This window comes from Pelmatolapia mariae, linkage group LG8 (genome assembly GCF_036321145.2).
Source record: "Pelmatolapia mariae isolate MD_Pm_ZW linkage group LG8, Pm_UMD_F_2, whole genome shotgun sequence".
Classification (NCBI taxonomy): Eukaryota; Metazoa; Chordata; class Actinopteri; order Cichliformes; family Cichlidae; genus Pelmatolapia; species Pelmatolapia mariae.
Window position 1 is genome coordinate 24,090,037 of NC_086234.1, and position 14,676 is coordinate 24,104,712.

At 39.6% G+C, this 14,676-nt stretch overlaps 1 long non-coding RNA gene across 1 annotated transcript; it reads left to right on the forward strand.

Moving 5' to 3' along the window:
- The first annotated feature begins 342 nt into the window (after nucleotides 1-342).
- LOC134632940 (uncharacterized) lies at nucleotides 343-2,333 on the forward strand. Its single transcript, XR_010094637.1, has 3 exons — nucleotides 343-592; nucleotides 931-1,007; nucleotides 2,287-2,333. It is a non-coding gene; the product is annotated as an uncharacterized LOC134632940 (long non-coding RNA).
- The last annotated feature ends 12,343 nt before the right edge of the window (nucleotides 2,334-14,676 follow it).

Sequence of the window (14,676 nt, forward strand, 5' to 3'; positions counted from 1 at the left end):
GAATCTGCACAGTATTTCAGATCTAAAAAGGGAGTATGTAATGGACCTGCTGGCTTTAATGTAAAAAGCCTGTTGTGTAACTTTAATGAGGCAGTTGGACTAAAACAGTATTGCTCATCAAGGTAAACATCTGAGGAATAAGGAAACTGTTACTTGTCCTTTTACTCAGTGTTCTTTTAATCGCACGTTTACTAAAGTTTTACATCACATAAGTCATTTTCACAATCATTCTACTTTAAAAGATTTCAAGACAGAGCTTATTGTTCTCTGAACTTCCTTGTTTGCTGAACGGCAGGTAAAGTGCATCTTTTTGTTTGTTTGCTTTTGTGTGTTTGTGTTTTCTCTAATGGGCCTCAGATGACTGTTTGCTTAAATTTGGGTCTCAAAGAATCTTTTTTTAATTCTGCCTGTACTCTCCACCCCTCTTCTTCTATTGCTCAGGTTGAAGCAGAATTTGCCCGTCTTACATCTGTTGACCTGAAAGGGTTCCTTTTTGCTGTGCTTGACCATTATGGAGAGGTTCGTGGAGCTGTACAAAATCAAGAGCGGCATAGAAAGGCTAACTAGGCTCATAAGATGCTTCGGAGATGATGTAAGTGTTCAACTGCGAAATCTAATCCTTTGTTTAAGTTTTAGGTTATCCAGTTCAACTGATGAACTCATTGAAAGAAAGCTGATAAGTAAAGTCTGTCATCATATTTCACAACTGGACATTTAGTGTGGTAACTTTTACAGAATCTATGTATATTGGTGGTAGGTTGGATATCATATTCTACTTGAATGTCCTGATAAGCCTGATTCAAAATCTCCAATGATAATCATATATTGATGGAATTATGCATCAAAAAGCTGTGAATTTGGAGCTGTCTACATGCTTCATAAACACTGTTTAAAAAGTGTTTTTGTTTTCTTTTTGACTTCTTTGACCAGAGCCCTACACAAAGGAAGAGGACAGAGGACCTCATTTTCTAAAGGAAGATCCCTCACACACTTTCAAGACTGTGAAGGTTAGCATTGTTTCTTTTAGTAAATTTAATAATGACAGCACCACAGTGGATTTTAAATTAAAAAGTACATGTGTACTTTTTCCTCACCAAATGTATTATTACAAGATCTTTGACACTGGATTTGGTCTGGGTTTCAGAGAAACTAACTGGCAAGCTAGCATTGATATTATTAGTGTCTTGTGTTTATTCATGTCTTCACCAGGGTCTTTGACATTTCGCTGCTGTACTGTTCACTTCAGCTTTACGTTTGATTTCTCACATTGTATATTGTAATGGCAGAGATATTAGGATATTTAAGGGGCTGCAGTGGCTGCTACAGCTGTGGGGGGCAATACTTTGGTGAAATGTCCTGGACCCTGGAAAAGAGACTGTGTAGACTGGGTAAGCAATTAAAGGTTACTGGCCGAGAGTCATTGGGCAGCTGGGTAAAGGTGGATGTTGATATTCAGTGCCAATTATGCAACCTGTTCAGCCATGTCTATATGCTCTTTTTTCATGCTGTTAATATAGGGGGAAAAAATAAACTTTAATCAATAAACTGATTAAAGAAGCATTGTCTATGGAGCCATAATCTGATCCTGTAGTGTAGCTGCAGTTTGCACATTTCATGTATTCTCAGCCAGATTTGGTTTAGAGCACAGCCAATATTTAGCATAAGTAGATTTAAATTCACACACTGGTGATGGCAAGCTACATTGTAGCCACAGCCACCCTGGGGCGCACTGACAGAGGCGAGGCTGCCGGACACTGGCACCACCGGGCCCTCTGACCACCACCAGTAGGCAACAGGTGAAGTGACTTGCCCAAGGACACAACGACTGAAACTGTCGGAGCCAGGGCTCGAACCGGCAACCTTCCAATTATAAGACAAACTGTCAACTCTTGAGTCACGATTCAGTCATCCACCCATGTGTGTGAATGACTGAATGTGTAAAGCACTTTGGAGTCCTTAGGGGACTAGTAAAGCGCTATACAAATACAGGCCATTTACCATTTAAATTGAAAATTTTGTTTGAATTCTGCAATTGAAGACATGCTCAGTTATTTATGAACATGGTCTTTGTTTAAAGCAAGAAATGGATTTGTAACATGGGGGTGCATATCTCATTCTGAAAAAACTTTAACAACTAATAAGTGTTACCCAAAGCCAATCACCATCATCCAAAGCATCAGTATGGCTCTTCTTTGGAAAGACATGAATTGTTAAGCACACGGGATATTGTGTAATTGTAATTGTGTAATTTTTTTTTTTTTTTTTTGTCTTTGAACCCTTTTATAGCCGACAGGTATTGAAGACACGTTTTCTAAGAGGATGAAAGTTGGCATTGCGATGGTGAAAGAAGAAGACATCGATGTGTTGGTTGTCCTTGAGGCAGCAGTAATCCTGTCTAATCTGAGGGATGTCTCAAGTGCCATTTCCATGCTGATGGGCCTTCTTTTTGCCCTCAACATACACTATCCAAAGGAACTTAAGGACATCTTTGAAGTCATTCAGAACATCCTAATGAACATTGGTGGAAGGCAGTGCATCTCACTAGTGCATGGTCTAAGAAACAGACTCTTGCAGAAAGCCATGCAGAACTGTAATTGTATGATCCTTAGTGTTAAGGACAGTTTTTATTTTACTGTTTGTTTTTTTTATTCTTGCAAGTTCTCATTCTCACTTTTGTATGTCACTAAATGACTACACTTTACATTCCAGATTAGACAATTACTCATTTGTTCATGGTTTAAGAAACTTATGTGAACAACAATATAATGCTGGACTTTGCAGATGCTTATCTCATGCAAGTCAGTAGTTTTTCCTTTGTTTTGCAATTGAGCAGACTCAAACTAATGTTTCTGAAATATCCATATTATCAAATGTTTCAGAAGCATGCAGTCATTTTCAGAGATATTGGTTCTGTGGAATTTGTTGCAATTGTAAACGAAGACAAATACAAGAGTTTGATGTCTTAGTTGTTATAAACTGATCTTTACTGTCACTTATCAAAGGTTTTGTACTATTTTAATATTTCAAGTTTTATGCTAACAGGTGTGACTGAGCACAATGAAGTTTAAAAATTTTGTAAATGTAAAGAATAACTTTTCTAAAATAGCAAGTGTCCGTTGATACATTACATTAATGCAGACTTTATGTTGTTACTTCACAAGAATCACTACTGCTCCTAGAGTATTGGTCAGAATTTCATCTTCACCCAAACTGGGCTCAAGACCAAGTTCAAATTTATTGTTTCACAGGGAGCAGCCTTTGAGTTTTGATGGATTGTGAGCCTGATGAGCTACGTCACTGATTTTTCTGTTTCTCAGATGACTAAGATGGCACAATAAATGGTGAATGTTGGGTGCTCATGAGTAATTGTCTTGTCATGTTCTTAAAACAAACTTTCTGTATGAAATGATCAGATAGACTTTAATGGAATCTGTGGGGTTTTATTTTTTTTCTGTAAACAACAGAAAATTAATTTAAAGGAATGTAGATATTTAAACCTGAGATCTAAGATAAACCTAACAGGTAGTTTTGCTGAAATGGATGTTAGAAAGCCAAAAAAAACAAAAAACAAAACTTAAGATGTTTAATACACATTTTTCTTTACATCCAGTCAATCAACTCTGATAATTAAAATGAAACTGATTTACAAGTTCACTCAGCTACCTTAAGGAGCTCAGTTAATTAATAAACTTAAATCAACTTAGCTAACAGATTATGTTAGTTAAGCTAAAATAGATTCCTAAGTTAAAAGAACTACTAAAGTATTTGAATTAACTAAAAAACCCAAGTCAACTGAACTAGGACAAGAGTTTAAACAATAGATTATTTTAATTTAGCTGAAAGGGTTTTCCCAAGTAAAGATGACAATTAAAGGAGTTGAACTGACTAATAAATCTCAGTCAACTAAACTAAGATGAAAGTTTAGACAACATGTGATTTTTCATTAAGATAACAATTGGTTGTGTTATAAGAACAAACTCTATTTCTTGACTTAACTTAAAATTTTAAGGCAGCCCTTTACCTCATATTTTTAAGTTGAAACAACAAGTTATATTTTACAGTGTGTCCACTGTGAACGGCCATCTTTGAACAGAGGCGGTGTCTTACCACACCAACTGTCTGCAATCTTTAATCCAGTTTTGAGATCCCTTCTCAGACGCCTTAATGCCCACTCACATCCTGGACCATTTGACCTCAGGAAATCACATGATAGGGTGGGGCTAGGTTTCACAGCGGGTTCATGGCTGATTGTAACCTACACCCATTTTCACACCTTGGCTTGTGTGATTAGGTAGAGGATCAACAGGGGGTTCATGACCCTCTTGGGAGAAAGTCCCCTAGGACTTAAATTTGAGACTCTCCACCATTTGACCCTAGAACTGAAGAAGTTTCTCGAATGAGAGGTGAAACATCTTCAAGCAACTCAAAGAAGTCAAGATGCTTTTCTTTCCAAGCTCCTTAGACTATATATTCTGTTCAGTTCCTCTACTCTTGTCTCTGCATTTGTCCCTTTGTCTTTCTTCTTTCCAAGTTCAGTTGTGCCAAGTTAATCTTGTCTCGCCTTTCAGTCATGCCTCTCTTCCTGTTTTATTTTGGTGATCGTTATTCACCGGGTCTTGTATTTAGGTCTACTTCCCTTGTGTTATCTTATGTGATTAGATTTGTGATTAGTTGTCACATCCTCCCTCATGTTCATGTGTCTCCCTGCTTCCTGTTTCTGTGTTTCCAGATTGATCTGCTGCTGCTGAGTTACCGGCAACGAAGCTGAGTTTCTAACTTCATTCTTGCCTCCCAAGTCCTCCATCTGGCTCCACACTCCATCTGCCACACAGCCGTTACATGACATAAAGAGTCATACAACAGACTGCTCACATGTGACAGTTTGACAGCCTTTTAAAACAGATGCTATAATTATAATGTGTTCCAGGTTAAGATGCAAGCTTCTGAGTTCCCAGTTGGAATTTTTATCTGGAATGTCCCCTTAATTCCAATTTCCAGCTAGGATTTCTGATAGTCTGGGCACCCCCTCCAAACCAAAGTTAACAGTCCAAGATGACGGCAGTGAACGTAAACAGTAAGCTGAATCTCTACTACTACTTTTTTGTATTTGTGACCTGCAGAATAATCTAGGCACAGACCATTTAACAGGGTCTATCCATGAATCTGCTGCAGCCATCTTTAACCCCCCCACCCCCCAAAAAAACAAGTATTGGACTTTTTTCCTACCAATGCATGAATGGTTCTACCTTGCAAACAATCAAAACAACTAGCGTGCAAAGCAGTTAAAATAAAGGAGAGAGGACAGTAGTGATTCATGGCTGTAACAAAAGAGCTTTAACTTGCATTATGTAGAGCCGAACAGCCATAACTCAAACACTATCTCCAGGATGCTAATTCTTCTCCAAACCGTTGATTGATCAGCTGTAGTTTTAGCTCCACATTTTCTGAGCCTGCCATGAAACAATCCCACTCTTTGCAGCAAATGTTTTCCTCTCGAGCTTCAGCTCAGGACAGGAATACCACCATTTCCCTGAGGTGATGGTGGTATCTTTCAGGATCAGCTGTTGTCCTGCCTCTGCCCACATGCTCCATCAAATCACATTTTCTAGTTGATTTACTCCTTCCAGCAAATATGTCATCAAACTGAAAGATCCTTTTGAAGTTTTTCACATAAAAGTAAAATGAACTTTTGCATTTAGTAAGTTGTAATATGATACTTAATATAATACAGCGATACGTGTGTTGAATGTGGGAGAGGGGCAAGAAACATAAACTGAGCTTGATGCTTGGCTGTTGTTGATCATAATCCAGGTCAGTCTGCTTCAGCTGAGGTTTAGCGATTTGTGTTTCTTTGGTTTCTGTGTTTGTTGTGTTCCAAATAATGCCAAAACCCAATTTGTACTTATAACAGTGGTGTGAAAATTAACTGAAAACTGTAGGGACTCTCAGGTGCAGAAAACATCAACTCCTTTAGAAAAGGGATTTAAGTGGTACTTCACATCAGTGCATCATGCCAACCCTGGAAACGTGTCCACTGACACACTCAGGTCAGAGGCTGGCCACTGCAAAACCACAGAAGCATACAATACAGTTGGTATCGAGGGATGACTCACATTTTGAGAAATGTTTCTGCACAGCATCTCTAAAATATTGCTTATAGAGACACTGAGCACAAGAGTGTTTAAAGTTTAATTCAAGTACTGGGAGCGTTCCTCCTGGCTGTGTACACTTAACATGAGTCTGACTCCCACAGTGGGTCTGATCTCTGCTGTATCTCATAGGTTTAACTCTGATATCTGCACAGAAAAGGACTTTTATTGTGAAGTTGTCACACTCATCATGTGAACTTTACTGCTGTCTCACTACATGCTACCATTATTACATAAACTAAACATTAATTTTTATGCAGATAACGCTCAGTTGTTTATTCCCATTGGCCACATTCAACTGCTTTCCTATGTGGTTTTACCAAGTGGATTTCTAATTAGATTGAACACATGCAGAAGAATGATGCTTTGCATAAACCATAACAAACCAGTGACATGCAAATTGTATTAAGTGCATTCACCACATGTTGTCTTGACAACACCGGCTAATTTTAGACTTTCCAGTCTCGACATAAGCTTCTATAAAACCTTCCTGTGGTGTTCGGGTCAAATCTGACCGATTTACAAATTTAAAAACTCATAAAGTTTTTGTTTTACATCTGATTGCCTCAAGGCCTAATGACATCCACACTATACACTTGAACATATAAAAGTGATGAGCACCTCTTTCAATGAATTTTGAGTGTTTTAATCAACTTTGTTGTATCTGTGGTGTTCCAGGTCAAAAGTGAAGTGAAAAATTAATGGGAATCCAACCCCCCAGCCTCTTTGGCCTCTGACCCCCTGAACGGCCCACTGAATGACCAAATAAATGAAAGACCCACTGAATGACCCACTGAATGGCCCACTGAACTGAATTTGGTTGTGAAAAATGTTTCTTATGTTATTTCATGTTAATAGCTGTTAAAACTGACCGGTCAGTTGTGGCCGGGAACACTAAAGTAAGGGGGTGGGGGTGCACACAACAGGAGGGATAAAATGCTGTTGCCAACCTTGGAATCAGAATGTGGAAAAAAAAACAACAACAAAATTTTAAATATTTCTCAACTTTAAAGAATTTCTTCACCTTGCCAGTTAAAACATTCTTCATGTAAGGTACTCCAGAGTACCTGAGTCTGTTTGGAACAGGGGACTCTGCCAAAAGCTGCACAATGTAGAGGAAACTCGCAAAGCAAGGTTGTGTTTGTCATTTAAACTGCCATCCTGAAGCGATTATGTCATGATTTGTGGCCAAACTCATAGTTTGGCTGTTTAATGTAATTTTTGTGCATGTCAACGACAACCAAAGACTGCAAATGACTGCGAGCGGTCACGGACCTGGTCCCCGTCTTCAAAGAAACTATTTCAAACACAATCATTTCCATTATTGGAGTAAATTTGGTCCTGCCATTGTTATCTCTAATATGACTGTAGCATGGAGCTTTTTTTATTGAACACTATAAAAGTTTTAGCCATTAACGTCTAGCAATATTTATTTTGCAAGGATGTGCAGGTGAATTTCAGTGTTTCACTTTCAGGTGGTGGCAGTGTTATAGTGTCCATTTTTACCCAGTCTTTTTTAAGCTCCTTTATCTCCTAAAAACTGCACTTGCCACCAAATTGAAACCCTACACTCCGCCACAGTCGCTTCAGCTTCTCCGTTACGCCACAAACCCTGGTCACTGATCTTGATCAAGGCTTTCGCTATTCTGGACACACAGAGGTAGAATCAGCACACTCCAGTAAAGGAGATAGCAAAGTGACTGCCAATTACACACCGCATGCTGAAAACTCACATTTTTAGCCTTTTTTTTTCTTCCTCCTCGGGTATACTCACACAGCATGCTACGGAATACATTTTTCTAATCACAAAAAGAAGCAGGAGCCATCTAAACATCACTGTGCAAACTCTCTTGCATCAGTCATCAGTATTTTTTCGATCTGCTTGCGTGAGTCTCTCAACTGTTTTATTCTACCCCATTATTCAGCCATCGCATTGTCCGAGCTCCAAAAATAGTAGGACCTCAACAATAGCTGAACCTGCACTCAAACCTTCAGCTATAAAAGGGCAGACAGTGTCATGACACTCACTATTAAATTTCCAGCTCCACTGCCCACACTTCTTCATCAGGTAACAGACACAGTGTGCCATTGTTAGAAGTACACTCACACAAAAGAGTGGATCAGTGCACCTCAAAAAAAGAAAAAAAATCGGCACATGATAGCGTTGACCTGACACATGGCATTTACCTGGAAGATAAGCATTTAAAATTTCATCTGTGTGTGCACTCACCTGTAAAACAGCCAATTTTCAGGGCTGATAACAATAAAAGGAAGTGCTTTAGAACTTTAAATAAAAACAGAAATAAAAGGGAATGTTTAGTGAGAAATCAGAAATACAAAGAGCAAAAGAGACATTTTGAAATCCTGGATTTTTTTTTAACCCCAAACTTTTAAACGATATAACGGTACTGTGATGAAACACGTTACGTTTAGATTCTTTCTATAAAGTCTTAATTTGATGGCTCCACATGCTGTACCCAACAGACATTTACACCACTGATCCACATGAGCTAATCATTCAGCTGATAGCTTTTAACACTTTACGGCCAGATTTACTAAATGGGTGCAAAATAATGATGAGCGCAATCGCCAAATAGCGCTGATAGGTGTGGATAGTTCTGCAGGTGATTTTCAAAAAGCACGGTTTTATAAACACAAGTGAAGTCTGTTCATTTCAGTATGACAGAGCTTGCTGTGCAGCTCTTGGCAGATTGGCTAAGTGATGATATTTAGCTGCAGGTATTTTACTCACAGGACAGGGCGCAGCTTGTTGATTGTAATCAGAAAAGCATGTAAACACACTGTAGGTCATACACGTGTACGTTAAATGCAGGCCTACAGTGGCAGTCTGGCAAACAGTCATTATTACGGAAACAAGCTTCCAATGTAGGACTGTAAGCTGTGCAATAATATTTTGAAATTGTATTGTGTAGCATTCTTGTATAAAGGGAATTTGCATGACTTCAAGGGATAAAATGAACCAGAAATGCCTGATGGACAGTTTATTTCTGTGGTCTGTGACTCGTGGTGTTTACAGTACCACCAAAATTTTCTCTACTGGATTTGTTTAGTAAAAAATACTGTTGCAGATTTAATTCACACCAATCAGGGATAACATTCTGACCACTGACAGGTTAAGTGAATAACACTGATTATATCTTCATCGTAGCACGTGTTAGTGGATGGGTATATTAGGGAGCAAGTGAATATTTACTTTCAAAGTTGGTGTGTTCAAAGGAAAAATGGGCAAACGTGAGGATGAGCGAGTTTAACACAGACCAAATTGTGATTTCTAGACCACTCAATCAGAGCATCTCAGGAGCCAAGGCTCACTGATGCATATGATGAGCAAAGGCTGGCCTGTTGTCCGATACAACAGATGAGATACTGTAGCTCAAATTGATGAAAAAGTTCATTCTAGTTCTGATTGAAAGGTGTTAAAATGTGCAGTGGATCACAGTTTGTTGTGTACAGGGCTGCATAGTTGCAGACCAGTCAATGTGCCAGCATCAGAGCTGGACTACAAAGCAATTTAAGAAGGTGGCCTGGTTTGATTAATCAGTTTTCTTTTACATCACCTTGATGGGTGGGTGGGTGTTATTTGGGTACCTGGGGTACGCCTGGCACCATGATGCAATATGGGAAGACAGCAAGCCAGCGGAGGCAGTGTGATGCTTTGGGCAATGTTCCGCTGGAAAAGCCTGTATCCTGCCACCTATGTGGATATTACGTTTACATGTACCACCTACCCAAGCATTGTTGCAGACCATGTACACCCTTTCATGGAAACAGAAAGGATATACATCAAAAATGGTTTGAGAAATACAACAATTGGCCTCCAAATTCCCCTGATCTTAATCCAATCATCCTGTGCTGGACAAAGAAGTCAGATCCATGAAGGCGCCATCTTACTTCTTACAAGAGTTAAAGAGTCTGTTCCTCAGATCTTGGTACCAGATGCCACAGCACATCTTCATGGGTTTTGAGTGGAGTCCATACCTTGATGTGTTGGTAGCAAATGGATAGACATTATTGGTCATAATGTCAAAATGCATTCTTCAAGTTTATTACATTTAATGCATTGCTCAAACGGAGGTCCATCCAAGGCCTGATTATTTACAGAATGGGGTCCAAACTCAAAGTCATCATCCCTCCATTTTCTTCATTTTTCAGGTAGTTGGCTTTAAACCCCATTGCACAGGCTTTGAAATTCCTGCCACAGAAGTCACTATATTATCAAAAGACCCCAACCACCCAACATAAGAATTGGAATAAGTATTGATGTCACTGTTATTGTGTGACAGGTCATCTCTGAGTTCAACTGAGCAAATTTGGAACGAGGTCATCTCTAGGTTTTTATCACATCTTCATCTGGAATTCAGCACATAGGGAAATGTTTCCTTCTTCAGCACGCACTCTTAAATCTCTGCAATGCCTCCTCTTGATACTACTGTTGTATCAAGTGCAGAAAATGAGACATGCATTTTTCAGCTTTAGAAATATTGACGCAATCAGCAGTGAACTGTGTGCTCACTGAACGTCCATCTCTTAAACACAATCTTGCCATTACACTCACTTTGTAAATGCTCAGTACTTTTTTTAAATACCAAAACCCAGTTTAAGATGCCTAAGCCATTGCTGAAATCTGCAGGCCACTTTGCAACCCACCTCCACACCAGCTCGTCCTTTTGAGCTGTGTTTGTCTTGTTAACATATCTGGCTGCTTTGTTGTTTGCTGGGGGTTTTGTTCCTTTCCTCCACACCTCTTACTTTTCCCCCCATGTTAATGCATAATAAGAGATAGATATGGAGCCTTGATTGTGTGTTCATGAAACTATTGTCGTCATAGTCATAGTATTTTATTTAAATTTTGCTAGTCTTTAACATATTTTTTAATTTGGGCACAATGGTTATCGCATTTTACATTTAACAGCTGTAAAAGCACCACCAAACTGCATTTACACCTTCAGGCCCTCATATGGCTCAGGAATGGCTGCAGATGGTTGGACAGCTTCTCAACTGCCTTTGCTTTGAAAGCTCTGGCTTCAGGGAATATTGGGGTAGAGCCAGCAGCTCAAACTGATACCGGGGCGGACCACCATGGTCCTCCACCATACTTATTTCCAGGGAACTGAAGGCAGGGGAGGGGTCCTGCAATTCAGAAAAAAGCACACTGTAGCATGTAAGGTCCTTGCATCTCTCCATTCCTCTCCACTTTTGTCTGGCCTCGGGATGTCACTGACAAACTTCTGAAAAACACATCTATACAAGGCCTTGCTCTCAGCCTTCCATTTAATAATGAATAGGATCTTAAGTCTGAACATTCAACTTCCAAGTCCTCTGGCACAATCAGACAATGAAATGTCTGCACTGAGAAATCAGCTTTAGAATCTCTTGAACAGGCCTCTCGGGACTATCTCAAGAGGAGCCATGGATGGGTTGTTGAAAAAGATAAATAGCATCGTCCTGTCTTATAAATGTTCTATTTAAAGACAGAAAATATGTCAAAAAAACAAAACCACAAAGATATATTAAAAAAAAAGGAGAAATGCAACAGAAGTAAATGATGCAAAAACTTTCCCCTGACCTCGGGTGACACTGACAATCTGCTCTGCAGAGTGCTAAAGCACCAAAATATTGATAACGTTTAAAGATTCATGTGGGGCAAAAAAAGGTCTGGAGTGGTTTTAGCATGAATGCCAAATTAAAGCAGTCTTTTTTTCTGTATCTTTTTTTTTGTTTGTTTTTTTGCTGTTATGATAGATGAAAAGAAACTCACTCATTCATGCAGAAACATTTTCACAGAATCATCAAAACTCTTTGAAACCAGCACGGTTTTGTTGTTTGCCCCTGCCGCGTGATCCGGTCGATGTTCAGCACCTTGGCACTTGCTCTTGGCACCAGTGACGTCACATAAACGACGTGCTATTACGCGCCAGAGCACTGCGATGTCACCAGTCGTCAAGGTGATGAACAGCAGATAAAATGTGTCACGGGGAATGCTTGCGTTCTCTCTGGCTGAGTTTCACGAGGGCGTCAAGATGTATATGTCGCGCGTTCTCTTTGAACACGTGTTCATGTGCTCGATGCTCCGGGAGCCGGCTGGGATGAAGGTGAAAGAATAGCTTATGGCAGGGTGACAGGCGCGAGCTGCTGGGCTGCAGAAGGAAAAAAAGAGGTGTATATGGTTTTGATACTTTTCTTTAGCTGCTTCAGTGTATCCAGCAACACCTTGTACGAACAGCGAAAACAAAGCATCAGCAACACAACAACAGCAGCTGCAGTCCTCCATCAGTGTCTGCCCTAGAATCTGTTCAGATTCTCTCACAGCCCAAAAGTAGACAATCCTGGACTCTAATGAGAAACACAGATTTTAGTCCAAACTGTCTGCAACTGCTTTGTGAACAGAAGTGGATTCTCCTGTCTGTGCAAGTCAGCTGATCTCAGTGTTTGATCTCTAGGCCTTATCATGAGTGGACTTCAAACGAGGCTTCGTGTTGACTCAAACGTGTGTTAGACGGGGGGCTTGAGGCCGAGCAGAGAGCGATTAACCAATGAACGTTCAAGGCCATGCGTGTGTTTGTGTGTGAGTGACAACGTAAGCAGATAAGATCATGGCTCAACAAACAGCACAGCATTCAATAAAGTTTCAGCTTCGACTATTTTCACTCCTTTTGATCATTTTCTGACAGTAGGATCCTCTGGGGGCGGCGTTATTGAGCAGCTGACAATCAATTTTAAAAACAAACTTCTTCTTCTTTTTTTAGGAAGCATAACTTTGCAGATCACACACACAGCAAACAAACTAATTAGCTTTTGCCGTGCAGTGGAAATCGGTAACAATAGCAAAATTAATTTGCACAGCGTTAAATAAAGTGTCGTAACATAGAGCTCAGAAATGGAAATAATTGCGTTGCTCTGAGTGATGCGGTGTCTCAGAACCACCCTCTTGATTCAAGCTGTAGAGTGAATGACTCCAGCTCGTCACTCTTGTGCCTGGCACCATTCGCTGTTGACAAAGATGCAGAGAAAGTTATATTCCCATTAGGATCTCACTGTCTGCCACCAAACTGTCTCTACTCTTCTATTTATATGCTGTACACAAAAATATAACAGTATTCACTCACTCAAAAGAAGGAGAAGAAAAAAGAAGAAGAAAAAAGCTACCAATAGCTCTAAAAGTGTTGTTTACGACAGAATGTGGAAATATTCTTATAAAGAAAAGGAATTCTTGGAATAAAGTCTGGATTTAGGGAGAAAATAAATAATATTCTGAGATATTCTGAGATTATAAAGTCACAAGTTTAAGACAGAGAAAAAAAACCACAGTCATGCTTATCTGCTTCTTCAGTAAGGCCACATCTAGGAGCTTGTTAGCTAACCTTAGCAGAAAACAGAACAAACAAAAACAAAAGTGGAAAAATATCCCCTAAAACCCCAGAAAAGCATTTTCCGCAGGGGTCATCCATATCTGTAAAACTGTTGACAAGATAGATCAAACAAAATGTGAATTTTTAGCCAAAGAAGGTTTACCTAAGCTATGGATTTGCACTCATTTGCTAGCTTAGCTTATAGCTAAGATATGGACATACCCTCACTTGATACCTTATGACCTTCTTAGTACTGGATTGGTTTGATTGGACTCATCAAACCAAGGAACGCTTTTTCCAATCTTCTTTCATCCAGCTTTAATGAGTCATGTCAACTGCAGACTGAGTTTGTTCTTGTTCTTAGCTCACACGAGTGGCACCCAGTGTGGTCTTCTTCTTCTGTAGCCCATCTGCTGTGCATTCAGCAATGCTCTACTGCATACCTTGGTTGTAACAAGTGTTCATTTGACTTGCCTTTACCTTCCTGTCAGCTTAAAGTCGCCTGGGCATTTTCCTACAACCTGTGATAACAATGACGTATGTTCACCAAGAAAACTACCACTCGCTGGATATTTTCTCTTTCTCACACCATTCTCTGTAAACCTGAGAGATATTTGTGTAAAAAAAATCTCAGTACATTGTTAGTTTCTGAAGAGCTTGCACCAGCCCAGCTGGCCCACTTCAAAGTCACTTAAATTGCCTTCCTTCCCCATTCTGATGCTCACTTTGAACTTCAGCAGGTCACTTTGACCATGTCTACACATCTAAATGTGTTGAATTGCTGTCATGTGAGTGGCTGATCATATATTTGCATAAAGATGCAGCTGAATGGGTGTCGCTAAAAAAGTGTATAAGTAACAACTGGTCACGGTGCTACACTGGCTTCCATTCAGTTTGAAGACAAGTACAAGTTTCTGTTATTGTTCCAAGTGCTGGCTATAACTTTATGTTATTAGCTTAATATTTACATGTGGAACCAGTATCAATCTTTTTTTTTTCCATGTATCTTGTGGTTATTCATACTAGAAGGATGCAGGGATACTTGAACCACTCCAACCTTACAAATGATATAAAAATAAATTGTAAATATTGCTGAGTTGTTGCTATCCTTGGTGGAGCAGAATACAGCACTCTTTGAAGTACATGCACTTGAACGA